The sequence below is a fragment of the Pan troglodytes genome, chromosome 5 (assembly GCF_028858775.2).
Source record: "Pan troglodytes isolate AG18354 chromosome 5, NHGRI_mPanTro3-v2.0_pri, whole genome shotgun sequence".
NCBI classification, from domain to species: Eukaryota; Metazoa; Chordata; class Mammalia; order Primates; family Hominidae; genus Pan; species Pan troglodytes.
In genome coordinates, this window is record NC_072403.2 from 108,648,156 (window position 1) to 108,661,441 (window position 13,286).

At 37.5% G+C, this 13,286-nt stretch overlaps 1 long non-coding RNA gene across 2 annotated transcripts; it reads right to left on the reverse strand.

Moving 5' to 3' along the window:
* Positions 1 to 573: 573 nt before the first annotated feature.
* Positions 574 to 12,901, reverse strand: LOC112209421 (uncharacterized). 2 transcript variants are annotated; one of them, XR_002944148.2, is made up of 5 exons: positions 12,623 to 12,901; positions 9,240 to 9,386; positions 9,054 to 9,104; positions 1,615 to 1,691; positions 574 to 1,072 (listed from the first exon to the last, which is right to left on the reverse strand). It is a non-coding gene; the product is annotated as an uncharacterized LOC112209421 (long non-coding RNA). The 2 variants fall into 2 exon arrangements; XR_010157844.1 differs by lacking the exon at positions 12,623 to 12,901 and adding an exon at positions 11,518 to 11,662.
* Positions 12,902 to 13,286: the final 385 nt, after the last annotated feature.

Consider the following 13,286-nt stretch of genomic DNA (forward strand, 5'->3'; position numbering starts at 1 on the left):
CCAGGCCTAATGTCTGCATTTTGAAAAATACACAATGAAGCAAATATTTTAAAATTTCAAGTATTAGAAAAAACAATCAAAGTGTTATTTCATTGTCCCTTTATTCTTTATGCAAAACAGTATTACAGTACAGCATGCAAATATTACCACACTGATTTAAGCTGTCTGATTATAATTATTTTGTAGGTCCAAAATAATAAACCCCTCAAAACTGGGGTTCTATTACAACCTGGAGGATTTCTTTCCATCCCTTAAAAATTCTTCTAGGAAATGTGAGTGACAGCAAAGACATAATGTCACTTGAGGTGTCATTAAACCGCAAACTGGCAAATATTTTGAGCAATGCTTTCTCAATGGAAGTTTGCAAGCCTTACAAAGTATAAATACTTATTGTTGCAATGATGCAAAATTTGTCTTTCTGAGGAAGGTGCATTGAAGTCTTTGTGGGAGTTACTTCAGAATAATAGGAAAAGTCACAGATTTTCTTTTCCCAAAGACAAGAGAAAATAAATATATTGTGGGCATTATGAAGCCTTCAAGCCTAAAAAAGAAATTTAACCACAGTCTCCTAGACCAACAACCAGTTTTGAAGATGCTGCTTCTAGTATTAGGTATTGTTAATTTTAGGGAAAATAAATTCAGTAGCTAAGACATTATATTTTTGTTTTTTAATTTGCATTTATTTGATTCTGATAAGAAAGATCCTTATCTATGAATTTACTAACTACACTCAGCCCTTCATATCCTCCAGTTCTGCATCCTGTATTCAACCAATGGCAGATGGGAAATATTTGGGAATAAAAAACAGTAACAATACAACAGCTAAAAACACAAATAAAAATCAATAAAGTATAACTACTATTTACATACCACTTACATTGTATTAGATATTATAAGTAATCTAGAGATTATGTGCATGGGCTATACACCATTATACCATTTTATATAAGGGACTTGAGTATCCCCAGATTTTGGTATTCACAGAGTCCAGGTTTGTGTTTGGGAGGCCACAAGTCAATGCTGAAATGTCATGAGGAAGTCACTTGGCCACTCTGAGCCTTAACTTTCCTGTCTGCAAAATGAAAACAAAAAAATGCATTCAATGATTGCAGAGTACTCCACTAAGGACAACTTATTTGCAAAGAACAGAGGCTCTCTCAAAATAGTTTAAGTAGAAGGATGAGATTTTTGCTAATGTGTGTTGAATCTCTAACTGTTGTATGGGCTCTCTGTCTCTTTCTCAACTACTCAGCTTTACTTGTCTAGGCTTCTGTTGTGTTTTGGCCTCATCCTTTTACTATTGGCAACCTCTCAACACATGGCAGAAAGGAGCTCCTTTGGAAACCTACATCCCTTATTGCTCATGCTTCAAAACGAAGAGAGAGCTTTTTCTCCCAGTGTCCATATGCCAAATCTAGGAGGAACCCTCACTGGGTCACATGCCCATCCCTGGACCAAAAGGCCAGAAAGACACTACAATTAACAGTCTCACCAGAGTTCATAAGTTGCAGAAGAAATAAGTGCTAAGCAGACCAAAATTGGGAGGGAGGAGTCCACCATAGACTCACACGGGGTATGAAGAGCAGGAGCACAGAAAAATAGTCAGGCAACTACCTTCTTTGATGGTCAGTCTCTGGGTCCGCAGGCACTCCCAATCTACTTCTTTTTGAGCATGTGCTCCTTTGTCCTCTCTGAAAAAAATAAATAATAAATAATAAAGCCTTTTCTTGAAAACTGCTGTTTCTGACTTTCCCTGACATTGACTTCCACGTGGCTCTGACTCCCCCTGAGGCTGACACTGGCCCACACAATGTGACAGTGCAGCACAGCTCCCCACGGCCCCTGACTGCCCCAGAATCTATGTCCCAATTCTAAATTTCCAAGAGAAAGAATATGACTGAAGTTGGGTGAGGGGTCTGGTTAAGTTAAATTTACCTCTGCAGTGCTACCAGAGGGTGGAATATTCTGGGAAGGAAATGTGTCTCCTCTCATCCTGTTCTACTCACATCCTCTCTCACTATGATACAAACACACACACACACACACACACAAGTGTCTTACAGATTCTCTAAGCACAACGTCTGTCTTGCCTCAAAGCTTTCCATGTACCGTAGCTTCTGCCAAGAATGTTCTTTCTTTCAAAATCTTTATGACATCCAGTCGTTCACCATAATGATAGTTCAGGCAGCAACAGACCACATGTATGATGGTAGTCTGGTAGTCGCATAAGATTATAATACAGTATCTCTACTGTACCGTTTCTATGTTAGATACGTTTAGATTCCCAAATACTTCTCATTGTGTTACAATTGCCTACAGTATTCAGTACAGGAACATACTGCACAGGTTTGTAGCCTAGAAGCAATAGACTATACCATACAGCCTGGGCATGTAATAGACTGTACCATCTAGGTTTAGGATTGTGTAAGTAAGTGAACTCCATAATGTTCACAAAATGATGAAATCACCTAAGGACACATTTCTCAGAATATATCTCCATCATTTAGCAACACATGGCTGTTTCATCTTAAATATCACCTTTTCAGATAGGCCTTTCTTGCTCACATAATTTAGAGATACCTCCTGAAATTCAGTAGCATTATACCATGTGTTTCTGTGTGTGTGTGTGTGTGTGTGTGTGTGTGTGTGTGTGTGTGTAAAATCTGTTAACTGTCTATTCTTCTCTCCCTTACTGGTCTGCAAACTTAAATACCAAAAAACCGTAAATTTTATTTTTTCTGAAACTTTATTCTTTTTAGTCTTTATTCCTCTAAGAAGCAGAAACCTAACATAAGTCAATTTCCCTAGAGTTGCAACCATGTTCTGATGGGGTGTGGGGTGCAGGGAAGCATTGAGTGGGGGTCAGCTGTTCTTCAATATCATCATCTCTCCACGTTGGAGTCTGGTGGAATGACTTTAATCTAGTCTGATATTTAATCATCCATTCATTTCACTGGTGTATCCTCCCTAATTTCCATTTGCAAGTTGTCTAAGATAGTATCTTCAAAATTAAAGGTTTCTCATGAACATATTAGTTTAATAACAGGTTGCTTATCTAATTGAGAAAAGAGAAAATCACCCAGTATATCATGAAAATTATTTTCTTTCTTTGAATGGCTAAGAATTGACACCATTAAGGCGGCTGTGTGTTGCAAGAAGTGGGGGGACTTGTAGCACAAGAGTTGGTCCACAGATTGCATTTAAAGCACTATAAACCCTATAATAATTTTTACTAAGGCAAAATATTTGGGAAAATATACAGTACTATGAGAACACACAGTATGAAGCTGTCAGTGGTAACAAAGACTCTAAGTGTCTAGTGCGCCTTAATAAAATTTCATATGATCTAAATTTCTTTTGCAATCAATGAGCTACTTAAATAGATTGTATTTCCTGCCTTGTACAGCATTATTTCTGCCAGCCAGTTGCTATAATTAATTTGTTTTCATCAGTGAAAGTAATGAGCTGTCATTTATTTCAGTTTTCAATTTATTCTCAACTCATTATGTATTGACAGTGTGTTCAGGGCTTCTTAAAGCTGGCTTCTACTATGACACAAAGAAAGGAGGTTCCTTTATTTTCAGACCACGTTTGAATGGCATATCGGGCTACCTTTCATAAGGGGCATATGAAAGCTCAGGATACTGAAAGAGTTAATATTTTTCACTGGGTTATTTTAATCTATACAAATTACTTACAAAATTTGATGACTACTTTTTTTAAGTAACGAGGTAGGTGGGAATATATGTTCCTTCAACTTTGGAAGTTGATTTTCTTGTGTCCAATTCTCTCTAAGCAGTATTCACAATCCAACTAAATAATGATATTTAAAATAATACAATTTGGTTTTCTAATTATATTATATTATTATTTCTTAACCCACTTTGAAAATAAAACACAAATGGTTCATGATGAATCAAAATTTTAACTCTTTCATAATCAGGAGTGTGTGTACCAAGATACTACACAGGACACAAAGCAAAGCTGGCCTCTTAGTGTAACTGTCCTACTAATGAGAAAATTCACTCTCATAATAACCAAAAAGAGAATTGTTATTCTGGTATTCTGCATGGTCAGGTAGGAAGAATGTGGAATTTAGATTCAAATATCCTGGAGTTGACTCTTATCAAACTTCTGGGGACCTCACAATGAATAAGGTGATAAAGATTATTGTATGGAAAGAACCTACGAGAGTACCCACTGTACCAAAAATACCTTCCTGGACCATAACATGGGGGAACAAATGCCAGCACAGAGGCAGTGGAATTAAAAGCACAGACTCTAGGATATGATTGCTCTAAATAAGAGACTGCTCTCTGCACTTACTGGCTATCTGAACTCAGACAGGTTAAAACTCTCACTTTGCCTCAGAGTTTTATCAACTATAAACTAAAACTAATAAAATAGTACCACTCTCATAGAGTTGTGAGGATTTAATGAGTTATTTCATGCAAGGTTCTGAAGACTTTGTGTGGGATGCAGTAAGAATTAGATGAATATTCACTATGACTATAATTATGCTGATGGCTAAAAGCCATGGTTTGATACTGAATCACCCTCCACTTCAGTTCTGCTCTGTGGTTCTGATTGCTGCTCCCCAAAAGCCTCCTACTTCCTGTGGTTCCTGCTTTATGGAGTGCAATTGATGATGGTTTCTGCTCTATGGAGTGTAATTGATGACTGTGGGCTAAACTGTGTTAAAATTCATGACATTTTAAGTGTTTGTGTTTTCCTAATTGTAAAAGAGTAACATATACTTGTGTAGAAAATTAATGTATATGCAATTAACAATTATATAGTAATATAAAATAATTTCTATAAAAGTATAAAGAGAAAAATTAAAATTAAACAAAGTAGGGTTTATATTTTATATATTTCTTGCTATGCTTTGCTAGGCATACAGAGAGATGCTCATAGTTTGCATTATTAAATATACACACAGAGAGATCTGTATATCTTGATTTGTTAATCTTTAATCATGAGCATTGCTCAAAGTTGTTAAATTTTATTAAAGATTAATGTTGATAGCCACATAATAGTCCATCATTACAATTAATTCACCAGTATTCCACAGTTAAATATTGAGCTTAAATGTGATAAACATTTTTGTTAGTATAAATTACACTATAAGAAACATCTTTGTCCTTAAATATTTGTCCATATTATCATCATTTACTTTTACCGTATTTCCAGAAATGAACTTAATGCATTAAAACACATTAAATATCTTGATTGAAATAATTTCTAGAAATTTTATAACATTTTCACTACTTTAGTGGAAAAACAGTATCATAATTGATTTTCAATTATTTTATTACAAGTGGAATTGAACAATTTTCAGCTATTTCTTTATACTTTGGATTTCTTCTGTTGTCTATGTCTTTTGCCTAATTTTCTATAGAAAAATCTCTATTTTATATTGTCCTTTGCCTAATTAGCACCATTGTTAGTGTTTTCCCTATTGAATTGTAAGCAGGGGGACACACTTTCTCACTCATGCTAGTTCCCTCTGTGCGGATGGAGCTCCACTGCCAACCACTTCTGGCACTCTTACCCTCATGGTCCTTCTAGCCCTAGGGATGAGGAATGGCTGATTGGTGAGTTTGGGGTAAGGAAGTGAGCATGTGCAGCTTAACTCTTTCCACAGTGTCCCTGTCCGGCTGTTATAGATACTATAAGTGCTCGTCTCGTCTCATCTGTTCTTCTTTGCTGTAAGTTTTAAAGGAACAGCTTAATTTGGGAGGCATAGGGCTTTCCAGGACTGCCTGGGACCCAGTGCACAGGTCTGCCTAGTTCTAATGTTCAAAGTTAGAAAGCCCACTGTTGCCACTCACAGAGGTCACCCAAAACCCTTCCTCAGTAATAGAAGTAATATTTTGCTCTCTGTCTTTCACTGCTTTGTCTCTCCAGTTGGTTCAATCTTGGGTAGAGAAAGCAAGGTGTCATTGATTGGGCATCCTAAAACTCCAAAATCTGTTTGAAACTTGAAAAATACATATATATACAAAGCTGAATTTGAGGGACAAAGTAACAATAAAAGATTGGACACTGGAGCAGAAAGTGGAGAGTTTAAAACTGCATGGATTTGTTTTTCCTTGACATGTGACTGAAGTTTATGGAAACTTTGTTCACAGGCAAGTAGTTGTTTTGTACCTCTTCACTGGGTTTAGGAATATTCAAGCAGGCCTCAGCAAAAGCACAGGGTGCCTTGGTCTCAGCATATCTCAATTTCTCAGGCTGCTGGGCATCTGCAGGTGCATACTGCCATTGCTTCACATTGAAACCACACAGGCACCTTAGCAAAAAAATGCAGTTTGAGGGGTGGAGGGAACCCGAGCAGGTACAGGCGGCCATGGGGCCATAGTAAGCGGAGGACTTGATTACACAGGAAAGTGTTCTCATGTCATGCTTTTTAGATATTTGGGAGTTGTATAAATTATTTGATGCTTTCACTTGGGTTTTTTTTTTGTATTGTTTTGCCAATTAGATCAAATCTTAAATTACAACTGTGTTCTACAGAAACTACAGAAAAATAGTGTGGAATCTTAGCTTGAACTTGTTAATGTGAGGCCAAAGTAGAGAGTGGCATAGGTTTCTCCAAATACTGTGATGTTTCATGTCATTCGGAATTTCATTCATGAAAAATAGGAAATAGTGGAGGAGCTACGCTTGGATATAAGCTTAGCTTAGCTAAGCTCTTGTCCACAAATGCTTAAAACTCTATCCCTCATATAATCTCAAGTTGGCTCTGGATTTTTTAATTGCATAAGTTCTGAAATGGCTTAAAAATGGTGTAAGACACAAGTTGTAGCTGAATTCACAGAAGAGTGGCTTATTTCACCAAAAAAAATAAAAATAAAAATAAATAGGGCCTTTAGTATAGAAACAAATGCTAACTTCTTAGGCTCAACTGAAATATTGCAGAACCAAGAAAAAAGGTAATTTAAAAGGCCTGTGCTTGAAACATTCTGCCTCTAGGAATCAAGTTTGCTCAGAAGTCAAGGAAGACTTGAGAGTGGCTTTTTAAAAAATTGGTTCAGCCTTCATCTCAGAACAGAAGCAGTAGAAACATGAAAATAAATCAAGAAAGACAGACGAATTAAACTGGAGGAAGAAAAATAATCCTCAGGGGAAAGGTTAAGCTCTGAGGAAATGGGTTATGTGGATATTAAAGGAAACATAAGGTCTTGAAGGCCAGAATAGATCAATAATGATGAGAATATAAAATAAATAATAGTGTTATATGATAATAAATTAATAATAAAGGAGCATTACACCCAGGTGTTGTGAGGATAAAATGAATTAATATATGGAAACTTCTTAGAGCAGTGCCTGTATGTGGTAAATGCTCTACCTGGGTCATCTGGTGCCATTATTATCAGTACTGTTAAGTTTAGAGGAGTAAAGATACGGGCATAATAAGCAGAATAAACTGTTAGACACCAGGACAGAAAAGAGAATAAGGATATGTTAGTAGAAACATCTCTCACTTTGGCCAAAAACAACAGAGAATTAAAGCTGGGCAAGACTTCCGACATCCAAGAGCTGAGGAGCAGTGGTACTCTGGGGAATAGGGGCAGAGGCATAGGTCCTCACCGGGCTCTCAGGTATTTCTATTCAGAAATCTGAGGCGATTCTCCAGCTGAAACAACAAGGGATTGGAGGGAGCCCATCTTTCCTGGGAGTGAGTCTTCCTAAGTGAAAGCAGTTTCATAAGAAGAGATAGGGATCATATCCCCTGTGGCCAATGACCCACAGGCCCACTCACGTGACAGAGCAGTGCCCTCCAGATGAATCCCACCCTCACTACATTCTGGGGACCATAAACACCATTTTTGGTCTTAGCACTCTATTTTGTAGTTGTTGTAGTTACCTTAGCCTTTTGCCTTCATTTTCCTTATTTAGTTAATGGTTCTGCCTGTTGCACTCTAAACTCCACTGGAACATAACCTGGGTCTGTCTTGTTCATTCCCAAATTTCTAACACTTAGCACAATGCCTAGCGTATACTTGTTGAACAGATAAATACGTGGGATAGCTATTGAAGATGCTAAAGAGTTTTCTTCAATTTCCTTTTGGTCCTGATCATTTCAAGGCACATGATTAAAAATATAATTACACTTTGGAATTTTAAATTTATATTATTTTCCGATTCTTCCTATATATTGAACATAAGCTTCATGTTCTAATGAGGGAGTAGTAGGTCACAAACTCAGTTGCCTGCGGGGACACTGAGTTAACACAGATAACTAAAATGATCGGCCTAAAAAACTGTAGGGCCAAAACTGTCTAGCTCCAAACCTAATACCTAATTATATTTGTTCTTGGTTATGGTCACATCTTCCTACTTCATTTCATCTCTCTCTCCCTCTCTCTGTCTCTCTCTCTCTCTCTGTCTCTATTTCAGACATTGTCTATAAAAGGATAGTAGAGACTAAAGTCAAAATTATCCCCCCTTTTTTCAGACAGGGCTTGCCTTTCCTCTGTCTGGCAAATAAGGTGAGGGGCCGATCACCTGGTTCTAATCAGGAGTTGAGCTGACTTGGGATGGATGCAGCTTTAGAGAAAACCCAGCTCGCTTCATGTTGGAGATTGTGTTTATTACAGGTCTCTCCTCTAGCAGAGCTTCATCTACCGAAGCCCCTGAAAACTGGGGTAAATTTGCCTTTGTTTTTCTCTCCAGGCCCCATCCTTCCTGTTCCTCAGCACTTAGCAGACATATGCATCTGTGGTTCCTCTAGATTCCAATCAGAGTCACCCCATTGTTAGGTATGGCCAGGGGAGAGCGAGGGGAAATTATGTAAGCTAGTTCTGAGCAGAAGCTTGAAAAACCACTGAATGTTCCCATGCATATACTTTTTTCCCTCTGCCATGAGACTGGCATGTCTGTGTTCGTTTCTTAGACCTGCCAGATAAGGTACCCACAAAACTGGGGCTCAAATAACATAAATTTATTGCCTCACAGTTCCAGAGCCTAGAGGTCCACAATCAAGATGTTCAAAGGATTGGTTCTTTCCGAGGACTGTGAGGGAAAGATCTGTCCAGGCCTCTCACCTTGGCTTGTGGATGGCCGTCTTCTCCCTGTGTCTCTGCACATCATCTTTCCTGTAAACCAAAAATAAAATTCTAAACCCCCAACCAACTGAATAGACCCCTCCTCTCACCAAGGGCATTCCAATTAAGCTGAAAAACTAGTTCAGGCCATGATGGGAAATAGGGGTAAGATGTGCCTCATTATACCTTCCTCCCGTTGGAATTCAGGCATAGCTGACCAGCATTAACATCAGCACAGAGACCTGAAGACTGATGAAACACTTTTGTAGCCGTAAGACGCCAAATTCCAGCCTGATTCTAGTGTCGCATCACTTGACAGATCATTGGTACACCCTGAAAGAAATAGAAGTATTTTACCCCAAAATATATTTCTTTGACATATTTTGAAATGGCTCTGCAAAGGTATCTCTTGTGGGGAAAATCTACATTCTGTAGGGAATCCCTGTTCCTTTCCAGGTTTCTTCCCTGACTCAGGAGAGAATTAACAAAGAGTCTGGCACCGATTTAGGTCTGATAAGAGCTCTGAAGCCTGCTACCTGGAGGCTCCATCCGCGTGTAAAAACCTTGTTCTCACAACCCCTTATCTTAACCCAGACATTTCTTTCTATTGATTCCAGGTCTTAATAACTCTTTCAACCAATTGCCAATCAGAAAATCTTTGAGTACACCTATCACCTGGAAGCCCCCACTTTGTCTTGCCTTTCCAGAAAGAACCAATGTACATCTTACATGTATTGATGATGTCTTATGTCTCCCTAAATTGTATAAAACCAAGCTGTAGCCCTGCCACCTTGGGCACATGTTCTCAGGGTATCCTGGAACTGTGTCACAGGCCGCTGGTCACTCATATTTGGCTCAAAATAAATCTCTTCAAATATTTTACAGAATTTGGCTCTTTAGATCAACATGCCTCTGTGTGTGTCTGTCTCTGTGTCCAAATTTCCCCATTTTATAAAGACACCGTTCATATTGCATTAGGGCCTAACTTACCTAATTGTATCTGCAATGACTCTCTTTCCAAATCAGGTCACATTCTGAGGTACTAGGGATTAGAACTTCATCATATGAATTTGGAGGGGATCATAATTCCACCCATAACAGTGTCAGAAATTACAACTGCTTTTTCATCCTGAATCCAGGAATGAAGAAGACATGTAGAGCAAAGCCTTCAGGGCCTTACAGACCCATAGTTGACATGCAACATTAGACATAAATAAACCTGTATTATTGCAGGCCACTGAAAATTCAGGGGTGGTTTGTTACCACTGCCTTACTTAGTGAAAATTACTTAACACAGCATCTAATATGCATTAACTCAATGTATTTCTTTTGGTTTCAGTTAGTGTCATGGGTTAAATTGTGTCTCCAAACAGATAAGTTTAAGTCCTAGTCCCTGATATCTGTGAATGTTACCATACTCAGAAAGACGTTCTTTGCAGAAGTTAAGGTGAACTCACACTGGATTAGTGTAAGCTCTAAATCCAATAACTGGATACATACAGGGAAGAAAGCCATGTGAAGACAGGGGCAAAGATGGAGTGATGCATCTACAGGCCAAGCGCCAAGTATTGCCAGAAGCTACCAAAAGCTAGGAAGAGGCACAGTAGGATTCTTCCCTAGAAACTTTGGAGGGAGCGTGGCCTTACCAACACCATGATTTCAGACTTTTATCCTCCAGAATTATGAAAGAATAAACTTATGTTGTTTTAAGCCATGCAGTTTGTGGTATTTTTTTTAACAGTCCTAGGAAACTAATACAGGTAGAATGAATCCCTATTCTCACTGCCATGTTTCTTTGCACTCTGTTTCCTCAAGGCCAGTAATTCTCAATGTAGTTCTCTCATCTTTATAGTTTGTGAAATGCCACAAAGATATGGCAACAACTTGTCTGAAAGTGTCTTGGTGGTGGTGTGTGCTTTATTTTGTCTTTCTGTGTATAGCCATTGATATTTCAGTGGAAAGTTAAAAATGTGTGCCAGGTGCTCCTAAAGCTGATACTCTATAACTCTCATATTTAATATGTTTAAGCATTTAGGAAACAATTTTCCATTGAAAACTGAATATTCCAAATCAACTGTGGAGCAGTAGTCAAAAATACCAGGGAAAAGACTAGACGTAAAGTGCAACACTTACTTCAGGAAACCAATGCCTCAAAACCCCTGTATCTTAAGATCCAATAGGCTCAGTTGTAAGGAACTCCACCTGCCTGCACATTTCTGGCCTTTATCTATGATACCTTCAGGACACTAGAAGGCAGGTAATAATTTTATTATTAATTTTACTGTAATGATTTAGGGTCACTATTTGGAGTGCAGCCATAGTACTCTCTTGCCCAGACGCCTTCTGATACAGCGCAAGGAGGGCAGAGCAGGGAGTCTAAGCACACAGGCTTAGACACAAGCATTATTGCATCATGCTTCCCTTCAAATTGGCCCCAGCAACAATTAAGTGAGCCAGTATTTACCCCAGGTGAGGAGGCACCTGTGACTGACTTCTCCAGCCTCAGAGTGATTCAACAGGAACTGTTTCAAGCAGCAGAGAATGACTGAGGTTGATGGTGGCTTTTACAGAGGCAGCTGGGAATCAGGGGCTTACAGCTTCGGGACAATAACCTAATGAACAGGACTCAGGGATTAGATTAATCATTACTACTACATTTATACTTATTATATTTTCTAATTCAAAAGAATTGTACAATCATTGAAGAATAATTCAAACACTACAGAAATATGTGTAAAGTCAAAGTCCCCATAAACCAGCGTTGTACCCAAAGATAAACATTGTCATCTGTGTAATACACAAATGTCTAGAAATTTTTTCTCTAATAATATAGCCCCTCTCCCCCTTTTTGACAAATTGAGATTGTACTACACTTTTTTTTTAACAATTTGCTTATTGAACTTAACAATATGGAGATACCTTTACAATTTTATATGTCTACTTGTCTTTTTTATTTTACTTTTTTAAAACAATGTTATCATTTTCATAAAAATGAAACATTCCCATTCCAAAATATTTAAGCTATTCAGAAGAGTACAAAACAGGTAGCAAATATATATAATGTAAATAATTAAAAATACATCTCATTAACATTGGATGAACTTCATTCCAGCTATTAATTTGTGTACAAATATATGGAGAATAAAAAAGATATATGGATACATTAGTAAAATAATTTTGTAATATAAATAATATTTAAATAAAAATGTAATTTTACTTTAAACACTAGAAAAATAAATTGAAATAAAATTAATAGAAGTCAGACAAGCAAGTGTCTTCTGACAAAGAATTAGTTGGTTAAGGTTATGGAAAAATCCAAAAATCATTAAAAGGTTTGGTTCCATTATGTTGTTTTAAACTATATACTTCAAGTACCAACAATGTCAATTGACTCTCCCCTATGAAAGATAAGAAAATATTACTCTCATACTGCCTCCCTCTCCTGACTTCTAGATTTGAGTTAAAGCACTATTTTTATTTCGTCAACCAATCCCGTTATTATTTTGCCTTAGCTTCACATATAAATGCATTTAATATTGTAGCAGACACTACCAAACATTTGTTCTTACCCCTCTTTTCTACTCCAAAGAAATCCATTTTGTTCCAGTTCTTAGCCCTTTCCTCATGGCTGTGTGCTTCAGGATAAGCCTAACTCCCAGAGTAAGTCCTAATTAGTCAACCCCGGTGATCTCATTCTCCTCACCAATGATTGGTTAGTATCGTAGGCATGTGGTACAATTCTGGCCAATGAGACATGAGGATAACTAATAACTTACAGGAAATATTTCCTAACTTTTAAAAGGAAACACAAAGAAAAAGTCTATTCCTTTTCTGAATGTGATTGCATTTGGCTGTGATGCCTGGATTGTTGCAGCTTCTTTGAATCCTGAGAGCAGATCTGATATTTTGAGGACGAAAGAACATATTCAGAGAAGCTGAGTCCATGATATGTTCACTGGACTCCTAAACTGAACAATATGGAGCTACACTGTTTCTGAAACTTCTTGTTATATGAAGTAATAAATATTGTTTAAGTCATTTTGAGATGGATTTGTTTCTTGAATTCAACATCATCTTCAAAGCTATCCTAATAAACCTAAGTATTTACCACTGATTCTTCTTACTACATATCACCTTATGATTTAGAGAGAGAGAATGTGTGTATGTATTTTATCTAATCCTCGAGTAACTTCGTGGCAAGCTTTATCTACTGGGAAAGTTCTATTAATTAGT